The 19,551-nt window shown below is 45.3% G+C and overlaps 1 protein-coding gene across 1 annotated transcript in view; it reads right to left on the bottom strand.

The window, feature by feature from the left end:
* LOC8051690 overlaps positions 1-16,385 on the bottom strand; it is a 224,587-nt gene extending 208,202 nt beyond the window's left edge. The window contains exon 1 of the mRNA XM_029986201.4: positions 15,635-16,385. The gene's annotated coding sequence lies outside the window, so the exon portion shown is untranslated. The remainder of the gene's footprint in view (positions 1-15,634) is intronic.
* Positions 16,386-19,551: the final 3,166 nt, after the last annotated feature.

Genomic DNA, 19,551 nt, shown 5'->3' with positions numbered 1-19,551 from the left:
GTGTCTGTAGCGTGACTGTTTTTTTTTTTTTTTAAATCTAGTTAATGCTTAAATATGAGACTTTGCTTGAAGTGCGGTACACTTGGGAGTTGGTGCTTTTTAGCTCATTGTAGATAACGGGACAAGACATTAAAACATTCACATGGACTCCTATGTTATTCCTAAGACGACTTGAAGGCGAAAGCCCATGCGCCGATGTAAACGTGATAGTGAACCTCCGAAGACACCGCGCTCTCTGACGACGCAGTTTTTGCGCCGTTTCATCGGTACATTTCGTTTTGGTACCTTTTGTGTAGCCGACGTGTTTTCTGAAGGTCGACTAAACGATGAGACATACAAGGCTTTCGCCTTAATAACGGTGTGCCAGTTGCATCCCATAAATCAAGAATGACAAGGCAAAAACGTTGTAGGGGTGATGAACACGCCTTCCTCAGTTCGTGTATCGAGATAAACCGACACGCGTATATAGCCATATCGCGTATCTATGTCGCACTCGAGCATCTGGGCTCCAAAAGAGGGTTGTTGCTCTACAGTGTCACGAAAGGGGGTGTATGGTTGGATTTAAAGCAAGAGCCCGATAGCTTTATATGCGAAGCCTTGACAGACCTTTCTTTATTGTGTCGGTCTGACCACATGACGTCAAAATGTCACGTGCCGTCATGGAATCACGTGATTTTACGACGTCACGGGACGTGAATTTCCCCGCTGAGCTTAGCGTAGAAATCGAAACCACGTGATTTGAGATCGCATGACGTGGCCACATGACGAGACGTCATGTTTTCACATGACATGGGATGGCGTGACGTGACGTCAACGGACATCAATTTTCCCTGTACAATTTAGCGGGGAAATTGACGTCACAGCTTCAGGTCGCGGTGTAACACTCGATTTCACAATACCACGTGGCGTCATATTTCTTTATTAAATATATATATATATATATATATAGGTATATATATTTATCACATGAGGATTTGTACTTTAAGTATATTTGGGAGTTAGTTCTTCTCAGCTTATCATAGATGGTGGATACATCGAGCACGTCAATTCGATGAATTGTGCTTCTTTCTCCGTTTGCTAGCGTCGCAAGAGTCAATCTGAAGCTGAGTCTTGTCGAGGAGGTCGGTCGGTGATTAAGGTTACCAACCCTCTCGAACTTTGAGAGGGAAGCTCTGATTCTTCTCTGTGTTAACTAAAGCTGTAACTTTTCATGTGCTCTAAAGTTTTGTCTATGCATTCTATGTCACACACATACCGTTCGCTACGATATTGGTAGTGCTAAGGTTTTGTAATTGTTTTCGTTCCTCGGAACACCTCTACGTTCACTTTCAGGAAACTATTATGAAGAATAAACACTGCTAACTGGAGATGGAGAGACGTTTTGTGTTTATTTGGAAAACCTGAATGTTCAAGGGGAAAGCAATAGCCACAGCAATATTTCAGTGACTTGTTGTGTGTGACAAGCAAATAATCCAAAATATTGCCCAGTAATGAAGCTACCTATACAGGGTGTCCCTTTACCGAATAAAGATTTAAAAAAAATCTGCTGAAACTACACAAATGCAGTCTGGATAAGAAAGTTATACTTCCAGGCGGATATTGTGTCCAAGAGGGAATGCAACTTAAAGGCGACTAATTTACAAAATTGCACCAATTACGAATGAAGTTTTCTGTCTAACAAAATGGTAACCCTTCCGTCACTTGATATTTTTGTTGAAGCAGTCACTTCCGCCACGAGAGACTGCTCATAAGCATATCACACCAAAGCAATACGTACCACCCCTGCTATGGCTCACAAATGTGAGTTCCAGTACTCTTTAAATGAATAAATAAAAAGATATTACACATTTTAGGGCTCATGTTTATATTGAAGAAATGAAGGCAATCAATGCTGGAAGGGTAGCCCAGCTTTCACAAATCGTGGATCGAAAACGCAATTTGAGTTATTCGTTGTCAAATTTTGTTCTGGAAATCTGTCGACACCGAAACCAAATGAACGATGCGCGCCGCAAGGGCAACCCTCGTTTGACGCCTTAGGGTCACGTGTTAATGACGAAATTCGCGTCACTATTTTGCGTCACAGCGCGCGGGTTTGATTCCAGTCGGTGTTCCGTGGCTGGCGAACTAAAGCGATAAGCCACCATATCTGCTGCGACAAGTTGCTTGGCATTGCCGCTCATCATCGCTGAAAAACGTTATAATCATGGGAGCGACTCAGGTTAAAAAAAAGAAAAAGAAAATCTGGGCACTTACGCTACCCGTAAGGTGAAGCACTGCGGCAGCTGAGGTGTGACGTCGGAGCCGCTAAGGTGTCGTTTCGGAGCAGATGGACCGAATGAATGATAAAGGTGCGAGCACGCACCATAGAGTCCGGATGGGCGTTTCGTATACTAAACCGAGTAACACACCGGACGAAAATTCCTTAGCGTTTTGGAACCAGAGAGGGTGTATTAAGTAGAGAGGGTTTAGTGAATCTGTTAAACAATTTTATTTGACACAAACTAGGACTGCCTTGTGGTCACTGAAGAACACTTCCAAAATCGTGCTCTCAAGTTTCAAGCATGTAGCTCCACCCAGACTTGTACGTAACGCGTTTCAAGTAATGGATTACTTGTAATCGATTACATTTCACTGTCATTTTGGAACGCTTCAATTAATTCTTTTAAGGAGTAACGATCCTTGTTATTGAATTACCTTTTCGCTGTAATCGATTACAAAATTACCCATTACAATTTTTCTCAATTTCCTTTTTTTCTTCTTTCTTTTTTTTTTTTAAGGGGGGGGGGGGGCGGAGGTGGGTGAGGTATGGGGGAGGGGTTAGATATGCTGGAGTCACTCAGCTCTGCGCAACGGTCAATTTCTTAAAAATCTTTTTCAAAACCACTGAGCACGGGACCTCAAATATTAATAGGCCACTTCACTATGCTTCGTTTCCTGAATACATTTTATTTTTGGTACACCGGAGACTACGTCCGGGTATTAAAAAATACCTTATCCAGCCTCTTGTCAGTAATGTATTTAAAACAGAGCTCTTCTTATTATTTTTCTCTTTTCACAGGAAGGATTGGGTTTGTTGGCGTCACTTACTCAGCTCTAAGGAAAAACGATCATGGCTTTCTTTTCGTTCTTTCTTTTGGAACTGTTTCGTTTTACGTTCTTTTAACGAAGGGCACACATGGACAACCTTTCGTGCCGGAGTCAGACTGAAGACTGACGTCTCGTTTATTAAATCTAAAACGAAATAAAAGAAAGGCGCCTCTGGTACGGGGCGCTCAGGTTACGCGCGAAGCGGACGAGCGGATGTTTAGATCTCGGGCTGCGCGCGAACGGTTCTTCTCGGTCGCCTTGGACTTTGGAGCTCGCTAGCGTCGGAGCGTCGGCGACCTCCATAACATCCCTCTTTCTAAGGGAGCTTCGAAGAAGTGCCGAAACGGTCTGGCTCTTTTACACACCGGCCGTGCCGAGAATGTTTGTGGGAGGTGTCGGCACACATTTCTTCGGGCCTCGTGGTTGTTTCGGGGAACTCTTCGATGCCTTGTTTATCTTGTTGATCGGGGAAAGGAATTAAATGCGTGCGATTTCTTCGGATCTCTTGACCCTCGGACGTTATCCAGTAAGATCGTGGTGTATGGGCCTTGTTCTGAACAACTCCGGTTCGCTTTAGGTCAATGACCCAAACTCGCTGTCCAGAGCCGAGTGGATCGAGTTGACGCACTCCGTGTCGCCGGTCGAAGTATTGCTTTTGTCGGTTCCTGTTTTCTTGCTCATAGCGACGCAGTTCTTTTTGGTCGGGTAGCTTTGGTTCCAGGAGCTGAGTGGCGATCGGTACGGTTGTACGCATCCTTCTCCCCATGAGAAGTTCTGTCGGACTGTATCCGTTGGGCAGAGGCGTTGAACGGTAGATCATGAGTGTCTCGTACGGATCTTCTGTTTTGCTGAGTGATCTCTTTATGATCTTCACCGCAGCCTCCGCCATCCCATTGCTCTGCGCGTAGCGAGGGCTTGATGTGATGTGCTTAAATCCGTGGGTTTGTGAGAACTTGGTGAATGCTGAACCTGTGGTTCCCGCAAACTGAGGACCATTATCAGACACCACTACTTCTGGGATGCCATGCCTCGCAAATATCGATTTGCAGTGCATTATTACGCACGCTGCTGTGAGGCTTTCCAGTCGAGCGATTTCGGGGTAGCGAGAGTAGTAGTCGACGACGACCAGCCACCATTTCCCATGAATGAAGAAGAGGTCCATCGCCACTCTCTCCCACGGTCGACTAGGAAACTCTGACGGGATGAGGGGAAGCCTTCGGTTCTGGCCAGTTTTAATGCATTTTTCGCAGTTCTTGACCAGGCGCTCGATATGATCGTTTATCCTCGGCCACCACACCGATACATTTGCCCGTGCTTTGCATTTGCCTATGCCCATGTGTCCTTCATGAAGTTGTTGCAGGATATGTGGACGGCAGGATTCTGGTACCACTATTCTAGAACCATTCATGAGAAGGCTGTTTTGCACGGCAATGTGATGACGGTACTCGTAGTACTCTTTGAGGTCTGTTCTGAGATCTCGACGATTTGGCCAACCTTTATGGCTGTAGCTGGCGAGCCTTTGGCAAACAGGGTCTTTGTTCTGTTCTGCCGTTATCCATTGGAGACTCGTTTGCGTTGCTGGTAGGGACGTCTCTATGTGTCGAATGAAGCAATCGATTTCTTCTTGCATCTCTCTGTCTTGCCGCTGTGGCAGAGGGCTTCTTGACAACGAGTCAGCTGCTTGGAGTTCCTTGCCCGGAACGTGGACAACTTCGAATGAGTAGCGCATTAAACGCATGCGCAGTCTCTGAAGCCGTGGGGTTAGGTCGTCCAATGACTTTGATCCAAACAGAGAAATGAGTGGTTTGTGGTCGGTTTCCAGTACAAAGTGCGTTCCCACGATGTAATCTCGGAATTTTTCGCATGCCCACGTGAGTGCCAAACCTTCTTTTTCGATTTGGGCGTACCTCTTCTCTGTTTCGGTGAGTGTTCTGGACGCATAGGCGATGACGCGATATGATCCATCCTCCTGCTCTTGACGCAGCACTGCTCCCAGGCCGTAGGATGACGCATCTCAACCATCATCACACCAAGTCGACGCTCTCATTTACATCATGGGACCACAAGCTGAAGACGTCTTACAGACCTTCAAGCTGTCCGACACCGAGGCTCAAGACTTCGACAAGGTGATGGAGAACTTCGAACGTTACTTCATTCCTCGTCGAAACGTGGTGTATGAGAGAGCCATGTTCAACACAAGATCGCAACTGGAGACGGAAACCGTCGAGGAGTACGTCACTGCTCTCCATGGATTAGCCACTACGTGCAACTATGGACCACTGAAGGAAGAATTGATCCGCGACAGGCTGATTGTTGGTCTTCGGGACAGCAGGACTTCAGAAAAACTTCAACTGGATCCCACTTCTGACACCATGTTTCGTTTTACGTTCTTTTAACGAAGGGCACACATGGACAACCTTTCGTGCCGGAGTCAGACTGAAGACTGACGTCTCGTTTATTAAATCTAAAACGAAATAAAAGAAAGGCGCCTCTGGTACGGGGCGCTCAGGTTACGCGCGAAGCGGACGAGCGGATGTTTAGATCTCGGGCTGCGCGCGAACGGTTCTTCTCGGTCGCCTTGGACTTTGGAGCTCGCTAGCGTCGGAGCGTCGGCGACCTCCATAACAGGAACAACTGAGCGAGAGACCCCAAGTATTTTGCTACCGTAATAATAATAATAAAAAAAGTTGAATGTAAAGTAATGTGGGAAGTAATCGGTTACTTTAGGGTAATTTTCGATTACTTTTTTGCGGGCTGCAATTTTAATTGGTTTCTTTTTACAGTGAAGTAATTGTAATTGTAATCGGTTACTTTTTTTCAGTAACGCGTACAAGTCTGGCTCCACCTAATATCACGCCCTGATTTCGACGGCTTAACGCCTACCTATACTCCGCGACAACTTTTCTTGGCAATGCAGTGGAAGGTACAGGCCCGCGTCCCCTCTCCCATTTTGAGTGTGCGCTGGCTCTCCCCCTCCCCCATTTCCCGGGAGAAGAGGAGAGCCCGCGCACACTCAAAATGGGAGAGGGGACGCGGGCCTGTACCTTCCACTGCATTGCCAAGAAAAGTTGTCGCGGAGTATAGCTTTATCGGTTTTATCACCCGATAACTTTTCTGGTATAATTAGCGAAAGCGCCTTGATTTTATTGTTTCTGTTATCGGGAGTCTCATGTTTATGTTTATACGTGTCGGCACGGTGCCACTTAGACGTATGTCACGTGAAGTCTGAATGCCACGTGACGTCATGGCATCATTTGACTCACGGTGTCACCTTACATTATTAAGTAGCGTGGCGTCACTGTGCAACGTGACTTGACTTGAAAATGTCACGTCATGGTGTCAGCTGATGCCCGGTAACAGGTAACGTGATGCGCGACGTGAAGTCAAAGTCGTGTAGAGCGGCGTGACGTCAGCAGCGTGACGTCAATGTGTAATCTTTTGGCGGAGTGCCGAAAATGCTCCTCGTCCATTTGGAGCGCGGTCGACGGCGCGAAACTCGCGAAGTGTCCCATTAACTGCTATTGCAGAACATGAACATAATCTACTCAACAAAAAGTGAAGGTTTCGACGGGACTTGCAGCACGAAAAAGCAACCAGCATTATCCGTCAAACAAAAAATGCGCGTAGAGAGATGAACGGCCATTCGGCGCGCTCATTCACCTATACTGCTACGGAGTGGACGGTTCTCCACAACCAAGAAAACGAAACATGGCAGAAAAAAATGCCGTAAAAAGAATCAGAAAGGAAAAAAAAGATAAAACAATGGCGAGCAGGACTCTCCCATTACGCGGCACCCAAACATTCAGATTCAACGGCTGAAACAGCAAGTCTATTTTTTTTGTAGCCCACTGCAGGTTGCAAGGTGGTGTTACATCTGTACCCTTAGTAACGTCTTAGCTGAACATGTTTCTAATCGCGTTCCGGTGTCAGTCGCCGCAAACAGTTATCGTATAAATATAAAAAATGCTATTATGCGCCCTGTGTTTTATTAATATTCTATTATTGCTGAAGATAACGTATACGCGTTTGAAACACGTTAAGCCGGGGTCGCACTGCTTATACATTGTACAAAAGAATCTGCATACATATTGAAACGCTAGTCACAGCGAGATCCGTGCTTCGAATGCCGCATGGCAATGAGTTCAAGGAGAGAAATTTGGCACGCGGCATTCAGACCACAGATATTGCGGTGACTCTGGTTTGCAGACTGTCTTTCGTATGATATATCAGCAACGTGACCCCGGATTTAGGCTCTGTCGTCCTATTTGCCTTTTGTACTTTGGTACAACCGTGTGATTCTAGTAGACTGCCTTCATACACACGCGCGCTTTGGCTTGAGTAATGACATCTGAGCCATTTTTCCGCCCAATCTTATTTTCTGCATTTTGAAGTGCGCGCAATCCGGTGACACTCAGCTCGAGCGCGTAGCTTTGGCTAATGCATAGACGCCATTTTACTGCCTAAGTCACGTACCGAGTGCGCGAGAGCGTCACGCGTTGGCACATTCAGGGCAACAATGGATGTCTTCACCCTGAGATTCTAGGCATTTATGGCGACGCCTGATGGCTGTTCATTACGATCCAAAAGCCTCTAAAATAAAGCGTGCCACGGGCAAGTCTGGTTTATTTTTTTTTTTCAGTCGAAAAACTTTAGCCTTTAGCAACAATAAATATATAACGCCTGTCCTGAAAGGCAAAATAAAAAACAAAACAAAAACAATATATGCTGGAAGTTCCTGCCTTTTGCTGGCAATGCAAACCATTCAGAGCGTTTCCATTGAAGTCAGAGCTCGCTGCATCATTTCGAGACTGATGCTTGCACGAGCATCGACGATTCTTTGCTTCAAGTTCATAATGTCCCGAGGTCCGGTCACGCAGACTTCAGATTTTATGTGATCCCAAAAGAAGAAAGTCAAGTCATCATCATCACCATTTATTATTCCTTGAAGGCCCAGGGGGCATTATACAAGGGAGTGAAGACTTCAGAAGAAATGACACAACTATTTATTTACAAAAACGCGCTGTAATCTAGTTATGGGTTAGAAAAAAATAAGCTAATGGCTGCTGAAATTTTCTTAGTGTCAGATAAGGAAACAATTACGTCAGGCAGTGAGTTTTAGTCGTCAATGGCCAATGGTAAAGTAGACATTTGTTGAGTGGCGGTTGACGATGAAATCGGAGGGAGTTCACAAGAATGGTCGAGACGAGGGAAAATGCGGTGAGGTGATAACAAACTTTGTCTGAGATGACTGTTGTAATAAACGATCCGATGAAGAAGAGAAAAACAAGACACCCTGTGGTGGTGAGAAAGAGTGTCAAGGTTAGCTGATTGGCGAAGTCCTGATATGCTTGCGTAAGGGGAATAGTCGGAATAAATAAAACGGAAGGCTCTGCTTTGAACGGATTCCAGGTTGTTAGTTGGGTATGCCTGCCACGGTGACCATATGGAAGAAGCGAATTCTAGTTTAGTTCTGACCAAGGTAGTATAAGCTAGTTTTTTTTGCGGGGGATGTAGCTTGTCTGAGGTTACGGCGAAGAAATCCGAGAGTGCGGTTAGCATCGGCGATGACAGATTTTATGTGAGTGGTCCAAGACAGGTCAGATGTCAGATGAATTCCTAAATATTTATACGATGAACAAGCAGTTACCGGGATGTCAGAAAGGTGGTAAGAGGAGGATAAAACATGTGAACTGCGGGAAAAAAGATAGCGATTTACATTTATTACATTTTAAAGCCATTTGCCATTTATAACACCACTGAATTATAAGTTGGAGATCGTTCTGCAAGATTAGTTGATCGTGGCGTGAATGAATCGGTCTATAGATGACACAGTCATCGGCGAACAAACGTACTTCAGAAGTGATGCCATGGCGGAGATCATTAATGTAAATTCGGACGATCTAGGTGACCAAATCATTGGTCCTGCTCGTCCGATCCACCGATCTTGAAAGTTGTCGAGCCAATATCTGGTGCCAGACGAAAAATGCGGTAGTGCTCCATCGGGCTGAAAAAACGTCTGCCGCAGATCTTGCAGTGGCAGGTCGCAGCCAAAGTCATCGACGAATCCATTAAGGACACCCACTGTGTACTTTCTGCGGGTGAGATTGCCTTCCAGGAAGTAAGGCCCAATAATCTTGTAACCGAGGATGCGCACCAGACGTTGACAGACCAGCGTACCTGATGGCCGTGTTCTCTTTACCAAGCAGCGTTCTGGTCTAACCAGTTATCTGCACTGTGAAGGTTCACAGCTCCGTCGCGGCAAAATTTTGCTTTATAGTTCGAAATTACTTTGTCAAAAAAGACCTTGTCCTCATTTGATTAATTGAAACCAGATTGCAGAACTCAAGCCGTTTTAGAGCGCAGCTCTTAGGGGCCCGTTTCCAGCCTGAGCGGCGTCGGCGTCGCCGTCGCCGTCGGCGTCGGCGTCGGCGTCGGCGTCGGCGTAACCGCGCCCCTCCCTCTCCTCCTCCTGCCCTCCTCCTCCTCTTCCTCCCCCTCCTTCTCCTCCTCCCCTCATTGTGTAGTATGGTCCGGGCGGGTCACGTGACCTCGGGGGGAGGGGGTCACATGACCCGTTTCCAGCCTGTGCGGCGTCGGCGTTGGCGTCGGCGTCGCCTCTCCCCCTCCTCCTCCTCCCCCGCCCAGGTCACGTGACCCCGGGGGGTGACTCCCCTCCCCCCGCCGAAGTCACGTGACGGCCCGCCCAAGGTCATGTGAACCCGTCCCCTCGAGGTCACGTGACCCCCCGGACCTCTGCCCTCCTCCTCCTCCTCCTCCCCTCATTGTCTGGTTCGGGGGGGTCACGTAACCTCGGGGGGAGGGGGTCACATGACTTCAGCGGCGAGGAGGAAAGCAGTACGAAGGTGGAGGAGGGGGGAGGAGAGACGAGGAGGCGGAGGCGAGGGGAGGGGAGGAGCTTGAAGGACGAGGAGGTGGTAAAGGAGAGGGAGGGGGAGCAGGAGGGGAGGAGGACTAGCAGGCATGATCACGAGGGAGGAGGAGGAATATACCCTCCACTCCTCCTCCTCAAGAGCTGCGCTCCAATTCGGCGTTACAGGAAGTTGTAAACAGCTTTTTAAAGTAATTTTTAGTTAGGCCCTCATGCAGGAACACAAATGGCACGGATGAAGGTTATGCTTCCATAGCAAGTTAAAAAAATAAATGGGCTGTGTGTATGTTTATACAGCCTGAAATTAGCCTGCCTCAACGGTCAACTTGTCTCCCAGCTGCAGATGAGAAATTTAGCCAGTGCAGTACAGCCGCTAGCCTGGGCTCTTTAACGTGCATCACGCAGTAGTGATAGACGACTGCACGCTGGTACGATGCTCATCCAGATCGAAACGGGCACGAGTGGGGATCGAACACAAAGATCACATTCGAAACGAAAATGATTCTGCTGCTGCAATCACGCGCAATCTCTCGGGTGTTGGCGTCTGGGTGGACTTTGACGTAGGCACGGATGTCAATATCATAATGTTCACTTACAACAACGGCCTCGCTGCACCCTCTGTGATGTACATAACCTCTATTCCGAAACTTGGTAAAGGCGCTCGCAAACTAAACATGTTCCGGAACCCGACGATCTAGGAAACGAGCAGCGTACAGCCGTGTGGCCAGTCGGGAATTTACCTTTATCTCAGAGTATGTCAGGACCATGTCCAATTTTTCTTGGAAGTAAAGCCCTACCGGGGAAGTCATTACAAAACCGTTCTGTGGTACACTGAAGACAGGCAATAGCGCCCGTGCGTCGAGAACCTCAAAGCAGGAGGTAGCTCGAAGTCAAGAAGCCGCCGTTGTCCTCAGCAGTACAATTTATGACTCTGCCATGATCATGAAAGGTCCGAATCACATCCGGAATTATATACTTTCCACGCGAATAAACCAGCTATTCATACCAACAATACCGATGCGCCTCTAGCGGCACTTTTGTGGGCTAATAAATGGGCCACTTAAAAAGGATCCGCTTCCGTCATGAATGCATTCTTGTCGACGTTTTCAAATTTGTCAAAGGAAAAAAGAAAACTTTTTGAGTGATATTGAGCAGTAGGCAAAGCAACTTCTAGCAGCCTCTAAGGTGGCTTATCGCTTTGGTTGGCCGGCCACAAAGCACCGAGTGCAGTCAGCTCCGGCGTCAAACGAGGGTTGTCGTTCCGGCGGGCATCGCACGTTCGGTTTCGGTATAGACAGTTTTTTGTTTTGTTTTGTTTTTTGACCGGGTCGTGCATTCCCGAATTCTTTTTTTATTTCTGCCAAAAGTTTGTATCTTGTCAGCATGGTTTTCTGAAAGGACGGTCGGAGCAGACTTGTACGTAACGTGATTACTTGTAATCGAATACATCTTACTGTAATTTTGTGACGCTTCAATTACTTCCTTTAAGGAGTAACGATGCTTGTAATTGAATTACTTTTTTGCTGTAGTCGATTACAAACGTACCCATTACAAGTTTTCTAAATTGTTTGTTACTTTTTGGAAAAGGGGGGGGGGGGGGGGTACATATGCCGTAGTCACTCAGCTCTGGGCAATGGTCATTTTTTTTCATTTTCGAAACCATTAAAAACGGGACCACGAGAATTAGTAGGCCACATCACTATGCTTCGTTTCCTGAGTACATTTTTCTTTCGTACACCGGAAAGTACGCCCGGGTATGAAAAATGACCTTATCCAGCCTCTTGGGAGTAATATATTTAAACAGCGCTTTTTCTATTTATTTATTTTTTTACGAGAGGGATTGGGTACGTTGATGTCACTCACTCAGCTCTAAACAAAAACGGTCAAGGTTTTTTTTTTTCTCGGAACCACTGAGCGCTAAACTTCAAGGAATATGCTACCTTAATATAAAAAAGGTTTAATGAAAAGTAACATGGGAAGTAATTGATTACTTAAGAGTGATATTTTATTACTTATGAGGCTGTAATTGTAATTGTAATTGGTTACTTCTTACGGTAAAGTAATTGTAATTATAATCGGTTACTTTTTTCAGTAGCGTGTAGAAGTCTGGCTTGAAACCAATCTTTGCTCTTTTCTAAACTCCTTTACCCCCATTGTTTTAAACAAAGGCAATGTTAAATGTATATATTCTGACACGTCGAAAGCTTCCGATAGACTAAATCATGAGCTTTTGTTACACAAATTATTGTCAAGCGGTTGCTGTTCAGAGGTATGTAAGTGGTTCGAAAGTTACTTATCCTCTCGTCCAAACAGTGTTCGTATTCATAACAGTTATTCCGACCTTTTCTTCTCAACATCTGGGGTTCCTCAAGGATCTATTCTTGGCCCCATTTTGCACTTAATCTTCGTCAACGATCTAGCGGCCTGTGTAGATAGTGCTGAGTTACTGATGTTTGTTGATGACATCAAGCTTTTTATGAGTGTAAAGTCTCTTGTTGACTGTCATGTTCTGCAACGTGATGTCTTACGTGTTGTTAGTGGTGTTCAGCAAATAGCTTATCACTGAATCCCCTGAAAACAAACGCATTGTCTTTCTGCAGGCTTCGCTGTATAGTACACTATGATTACATTACAAACAAATGACAATCAAGCGTGCATCTGTTGTAAAAGACCTTGGCGTGTATCTCGATAATGCATTCAAGTTTACTCCTCACGTGTCATTTATTGTTGGTAGGGCGACAAGAGTGTTGGGTATTATATGCCGCATTAGTCAGCCATTCAAGAACCCGGCCTCCATTATTCGTTGATTTTGTGCCCTAGTTAGCTCTAGGCTTGAGTTCGGTTCTGTGGCCTGGAATTCGTTAACAAGAACACAAGCAGTGACCATCGAAAATGTGCAACACAAACTAATACGTATCGTTCCTGATCGCTACTTCCAACGCCGTTTCTATTTTGACTACACTCTTCTGCATAATAAAATTTAGTTGACACCACTGCCCAATGGAAGAGCAGAGCGCGACTTAGTTTTTTTATACAAAATTGTAAATAGCGTATTTTACAGTGCTTCGCTTTTTCGTGATGTAAACATTCATATCCCCCCTCGTTCCATTAGGTCCCGCAGTACTTTCAGCATTCACACCATCTGGAAACCACCCCCTCTGTCACGGATACAATCTCTGTTCATCAATATTGGAAATGCCGAACTTGATATATACAGTGCCATTAGGGTGTGCTTGTTGCCGAACTTTAAATATTGTCTGTTTTTAGCTTTGTGTTTAAAACCTGCTATTGGGCTTTTATTTTTTTTTTTGTTCATATTTATATATTTGTGCACTGAAGAGGAGACCTGCATAGTTGGTTTTGGGCACGTAAAATAAAATAAAATAAATAAATAACTAAAATTTGACAATGAATATAACTCAAATGACATGCTAGATCCAGGATAAAAAAAAAACAAAAAAACTGGACTGACTTTTAAGGTTGATTACCTCCATTTCTTCAATATAAACATGTGCCCTAAAACGTCTAATTAAAAGAAATAATCACAGAATTTTTGGTTAATTAGTAATCTTTTAGTTACATCCTCCTTGGAACATAATGTCCGTTTGCCCATATATCTCACCTCACTTGCACAGGCCACATTTGTGTATCTTTATATATATATATATATATATATATATATATATATATATATATATATATATATATCATAAAACGCACTTGAGAAAAAACTTTACGAATAATAAGTTTTAAAAAACTCCAACAACCGTCTCAAGTGTGTTTTCTGCCGTATATAGTTTTCGTCATCCTGCGCTACGTTTTCTCTCTTTCTATATCTATATATAAGTTTCTATAGTGAACTTTTCCTCGCTGGCGGCCATTTGAAACCCTGCCGCGCAGAGAGGATCCCAGCTCACATATGATTAAATGTTGATGGGAAGTAGGAGGCGCCGGCATAAAAAAAAGTCTTTCGTAATATAATCCTCCCAAAGGGGAAAAAAATGTTCGGGCATGACGAAAATATGAAAAAAAAAAAGCCTTCTGCTATATGAGCATATTAAGAGCGTTTGATATCTGGGGAAATTGGTGAGGCAGTTCACGTCCCGGCCGGCCCTTCGTGGTTTCGCGCTGCATGCGCTGACTTGCCGATCACTCGTATGGGAATTATCTCTTCTTATAGTAATATTCACAGTTTATTTTAAAGTATGTTTGCCCCCATCGTGGTCTCTCTTACCTAAAACAAAGAATTGGTTTTACGTTTTATTTTTTTAAATTTAAGTTTTAGAAGAATTTCTGAATTGTCTAAGACCTGACCAGTCAAAGTCAGCGCGCTCAGTAAACGACTTTAACTTATCGTGTCGGCGGGTGTGTTCGAAGCGTGATCATTTGAAACCCGTTTGTGCCGTGTAGCGACGACCGGTGCACGGGAAGCCGAATCACGTGGCTATTATCCTGATAAGCGGAAACAGGCAAAAGCGAGCAAGCGTTCATCCTTTTGCTATGTCTGGTCTGTGTCGGACAACAATGACAACATGACCGGTGTGATCGGGAATTTGTTTGAAGTGGGTCAGCGAGCGGTGATTCAGTTCCTAAAAGCGGAAAGGAGTTGACCAGTCGACATCCATTGCATGATGCAGGCGGTGTATGATGACGAATATGTATCGAGGAACAGTAACTTACTGGGCGCGAACGTTTCGGGAAGCACGTGAGAAAAAGAAATATCTTCCGCGGCCGAACCAGGCGCCCGGCCGTCAAAGCAGTGGGATGCGTGTCTGGATGTGCACGTTAACTTCTACTGAACGCTCGTGAATTCTTGCCTGCTCGTGTACTGTAGTGCTTCGCTTAATTCTGCCCCACATTCTGGTGTACCTTTTTATTCGTTCTAATAGAGCTACGTAAACGGGTTTCATAACTTTTATTTGATCACACCTTATATGTACGAGGATGATCATAAAATTTTCCGCAATCTGGCTGTAGAATTGATTCTAATCAAAACCTTTCCGAACCCGAGTTTCACGGAATATTGCATAAACAATAGCTGTTTGCAAATAATTTGTCACATTATCCACTGCTACTCGTCTATCCGACGGAATCAGTTCACGCGGTGCACGCTCAATGTTGAAATCAGTCGGTTGGATACAGACGGGCGTCTGGCTCCATCTTTATGGCTAACACATTTCTTCACAAATAAAACACACACAAAAAAAAAACACTTACTTCATACTGCGCACAAACTTCGATAAATATTGACCCCAGACACACCCTCGCACCACAAAACAATGACTTCCCCATTTGTGCAAATCACAAGTGTTGCAGCCATTGTTTCTCGCACATCAGTCACAACTGAACTGGCATAACACGTTCGAACCTGCTCAGAACTTACTGGAGAGACCTCGTACGAAAAGCGATTATATGACAATACTGCCAATATAAGTTTAAGCGGAGGGCGAAAAATTTTTAAACCACCTTCGTATGTTATGTACAAAAAATTACCACCGAAATCAACAAAAACAAACCGCTCACGGAAAACCCGTTTCATTTCCACTAAATAGAAATTTGTGAACCTGCAAAGGATGTAAAATAGCGGAAACACTCAAGCCTCAGTATTTTTTTTTTTTTTTTGCGATGTCACGATTGCTTTTTAACTTTTCAACTTACCGCTTGATGCAGCTCCCCCGGAAGGGTATCCTGAGCTCATCCTCAATCACGGTTTGACATCTGTCTGGTCAGAAGTGACGATCTGCGTCGAACTCCCTGAGCCTTTGGTATCACAGCATCGAGTTCATTCACAAACACACTCCCAAATAATGATCTTTCACGAGAGCTGCACCCAACTTCTGATCTGAAACTCGGGTCCTCTCCGTCAAAAGAGTTTAAACACGGAACGGGCAACTTCTTTTTTCTTTATCACTTTTTGCTTCGCTTCCAAGTAGCCACCTGTCCAACGAGTGAGCTCTCGCACATACACACACAGGCACTCCACGATTCAAATTCCAGGAACCAGATGCGCTTCTTTGGGACCTTACTCCTCAAAACACGATCCCCGTCTTCGGTCGTTTCAGCATCTAACGATTCGTTCAGTTACGGGAAATATTTGTCGCCGGTGTCGATTCAAACTCGCCTACACGCCGCGGGACGACCGCCGTCACGATCATCTCAGGTGGTCGCCGAGACACTTGAGCACCAGCAAGAGCGGAACCATGGCTGATCTAACACGCAGCTGGGCTGCTTCTGTTGGTCCTGGAACCCAGGACCCGGGCCCGTCAGGGCGCTGGGAAAGGGAGAAAAGAGACCCTTGTAAAAGAAAAGAGGGAAGCTTTCCACTCTATTTTTAAGGCCCTCCCGCTTCCTCGGTTTCAACAAACGGTTATTTCGAGTTTCACGACGGCGCTCTACGTCCCAGCACATCGAAAGCGGCTCTCTCTTTCTCCGCCTTCTCTTATTCTGTACTTTTGATCTCGTTGTCTTATTGCTTCGCCGCCATGAAGCTTGGGAGTTTTTTTCTTTTTTTTTTCTTTGTATTGTTTTCGACGGGTGTCGCTCCTGAGTGGCACTAAAGCGGTCACCGCCCACGGGGGTGGCGGAAGTTCAAAGGGTCGCGGTGATGTTCTCGAGCCCGAGGGTGACTCGCCTCCCGTCGGGCTTGGTTTTGACGCATTTAATAGTTGGTCGCTGTTACGCGCTTCTAATGTGTTGTTCCGAGTTTAGGGTGGAGAGGAAGTTCAAAGGGTCCGATAACGTGAGCCGAAAGTCGAACGAATGTCTGAAGGTGCGAAAATAGTTTCACATCATTTTGTGAAAACAGTTTTCGCAAGTTTCAATTTCCCGTTCGTTTCATTTTTACGCGTGTATTTTTGATGTATAGATTTTGATGGGTGTCACTTATAAATTTGCATGCAGCCAAAGATTCTTATTCTTAAATTGAACGCTGTTTACGTTGTTTTATTTATGTAGAAGATACCGCCAGCTCATATGCCAAGGCGGGGGGTTGAATGGCACGCTCGGACCAACTTCCGTAACACAACGTAGCGCATAAATAGACGAGGGAATAAATCCTGGAGTTAATGAAAAAATAAAAATATCTGTTGATAATTCCTCGCTACTTCGAATATCTTTCTTTGAGCAGTTCCGCGCACTTCGCCCCTCACCTTCTTGACCATTTTTTGACCGCAGGGCTCAGCAGTCAATACACGGGTGCTCTTCGTTAGTTTTAGAATAAACATGTAAATAATCCGGACCCCGTGTGAACCAACGTATGAAGATTATCAAACGAGGTAGATTGAGTTTTACAAGTGTCCCTTGTCTACTGTCGTGGTGTTTTTCTTCCGTAACTTTTATGTCGAGGTGCACCATAAAAAATATTATCGTTGTTGTTCTCAATTCTTAATGTAATTGTTTATTAATTCACTAAATGTATGATTTTGCAATTAAAAGAAGAAAAAAAACTGGGTTCCAATACAGACCGGTACCATCTTGTTAAAAATCACCAATAAAAGCCAACATGAAAACAATACATTCAGTGTGGAAGTGTACAAAAAAAAATCTGAAAGAAAATTATAGTTCTCATTTCTTTTCTAATTTTGCTAATGATTCAGGTCAACTAGCTCTCCAGGACTTGTGGAAACTGTTTGCACAGTCACGGGCCAATTGCTCGAATGTTTTTACCTGCCGGGCAGAGCAGGAACATCTTACGTTGGGGAAGCTCCCATGCATGTCTTTAACCAGATATTCTGACGATAATGTGTCACCACTTCATGGATTTACCGTATTTGTCTTTTCAAGTTTTACAGTCTCTTTTCGTGCCACAACAGACCTTTTTCAGAAGTTCATCAAGCAACTTTGGCAGTCGCCATTGCTCGGGCATGAGGCGCGTGCTTGGATCCGAGTCTTCGCCGAACGCTGACGTCGGCGCTCAAGTCCAATACGAGCTGAGCCGAGTTCACGCCCAACGCTGACGCAGGTCCGCGTGTCCAATACATTCTCAGAGCACGTGATGAACCAATGCGGACAGGCGTTGGCGCGAACTTTTGCAAAGGGTCTATTCTCGGACTTTCCACGCCTTCCAAATAGAGGGCAGATATTCGAGTTGCTTTGGATTCGTCTTTTTAATTGATATTTCTGTCACAAACTACGTAAGCACAAAACAGAGCAGACATACCGCTTTATAAAAGAAACACACGCATCATTATGCAGATTGTTTTGAGGTCCCAACGTCTGCACAAAACCATCTTTGAAGTTGCACCTGTCGTCCAGACACGCCTGGGGATTTTCAGGCGCCGCGACGGATGCGAGGATTTTAGAGCCCCGTCCGATTGCCAGCAGCGCTGAAATCCTCGTCCACTGGCCCCTGACCTTTCATCGTCAGCGCAGGCGCAGTGAACGCGCGCGAAGATGTCGACGCATACGGACCACGCCTCAGTCGCATCCCGTGCTCCTGGCTTGCGAAACGGCTCGGTGGTCTCGTCGCTTTTCGTCTTGCTTTCTTTTCTGTTCGCGCTGATGCGTGGCAGATGTGTCGACCCTGCCCTATAGGGTGTGACTGCATCACATGGGGTCGCATGCCCGAAAATGAACAGTCTGCGTCCTTTAAATAAGCGTGCACCTAAGAGTCGTCTGCAAAGAATAGCTGGTCGGCTGGACACGTATACTATACTGAGCCAGAACTTATCTCCATGCAGTCCTACACACGCTGACTTATTGTCTGAAAAGAGCACTCTTTGGTCGCGTCTTTGGTGCGCAAGTACGTGTCAGTGGATACGTGCGTGTGATTGTTTTTGCATATGTTTCTGAACGTCCGTTTCGGTGTGCACGCCTACAACATACTGTTTTTGTGGTGTGTCCTTCCATACACCCCCGAAGTTGATTTAAATTAATTCGTACCATTTAATTTTGTTGATACCTACATTTCTAAGATTTATGCGCTCATACATACATTCATGCATACACGCATTGATACAACTCATAAAATGGTCCGAAACAGAAGGAAAATAAAGTTAGAGCATGAACTTATAGCGAAAGAACTATCTAGCAAGTGCCTCCTGGAAGGCACCGACGGCGTCAATGTGGAGTTCCATCCAATTGCTTTCGTGGGATACCACTTCGTAGGCGAGCTACAGGGCATGCTTCGAAGCGGCAGTGCGAGCTCAAAATACTAATGACACTGCAAAAACACGAACTGTTGAAACTACGGCCAATGTTAGAGAGCTGCTTGTCAGGGGCATTGAGTAATGTGCCTTTGTTGGCTCCTCTTGTAGTGCTGCTGAAACTCCACAATGTTAGAGAGCTGCTTGCCAGGGGCATCTAGTAATGTGTCTTCGTTGGCTCGTCTTGTGGTTAAGAAAAAAGAGGATAACCGGGAGTGATGTTGACCCAGAGAAACTCGCTGCCCTTCTAGGGGACGGGAAAACGAAGGATGTTTTAGTCAAAAAATTAAGTCAGAATTTAGTAGAGGTCTGGCTGCTCGGTATGATAGAAAATTTGGTTTGACAGGCTTCAAGATCCTACACTTAATTTTAGTTTCTTATTCGGCAATTTTATCACAGACGGTTCGCCGGTCAGACTCGACCCTCGTAGGG

The sequence above is a fragment of the Ixodes scapularis genome, unplaced genomic scaffold (assembly GCF_016920785.2).
Source record: "Ixodes scapularis isolate PalLabHiFi unplaced genomic scaffold, ASM1692078v2 PGA_scaffold3__209_contigs__length_174095766, whole genome shotgun sequence".
Classification (NCBI taxonomy): Eukaryota; Metazoa; Arthropoda; class Arachnida; order Ixodida; family Ixodidae; genus Ixodes; species Ixodes scapularis.
The sequence above is the reverse complement of the archived record's forward strand: the minus strand, read 5'-3'. Positions and strand labels throughout refer to the sequence as shown.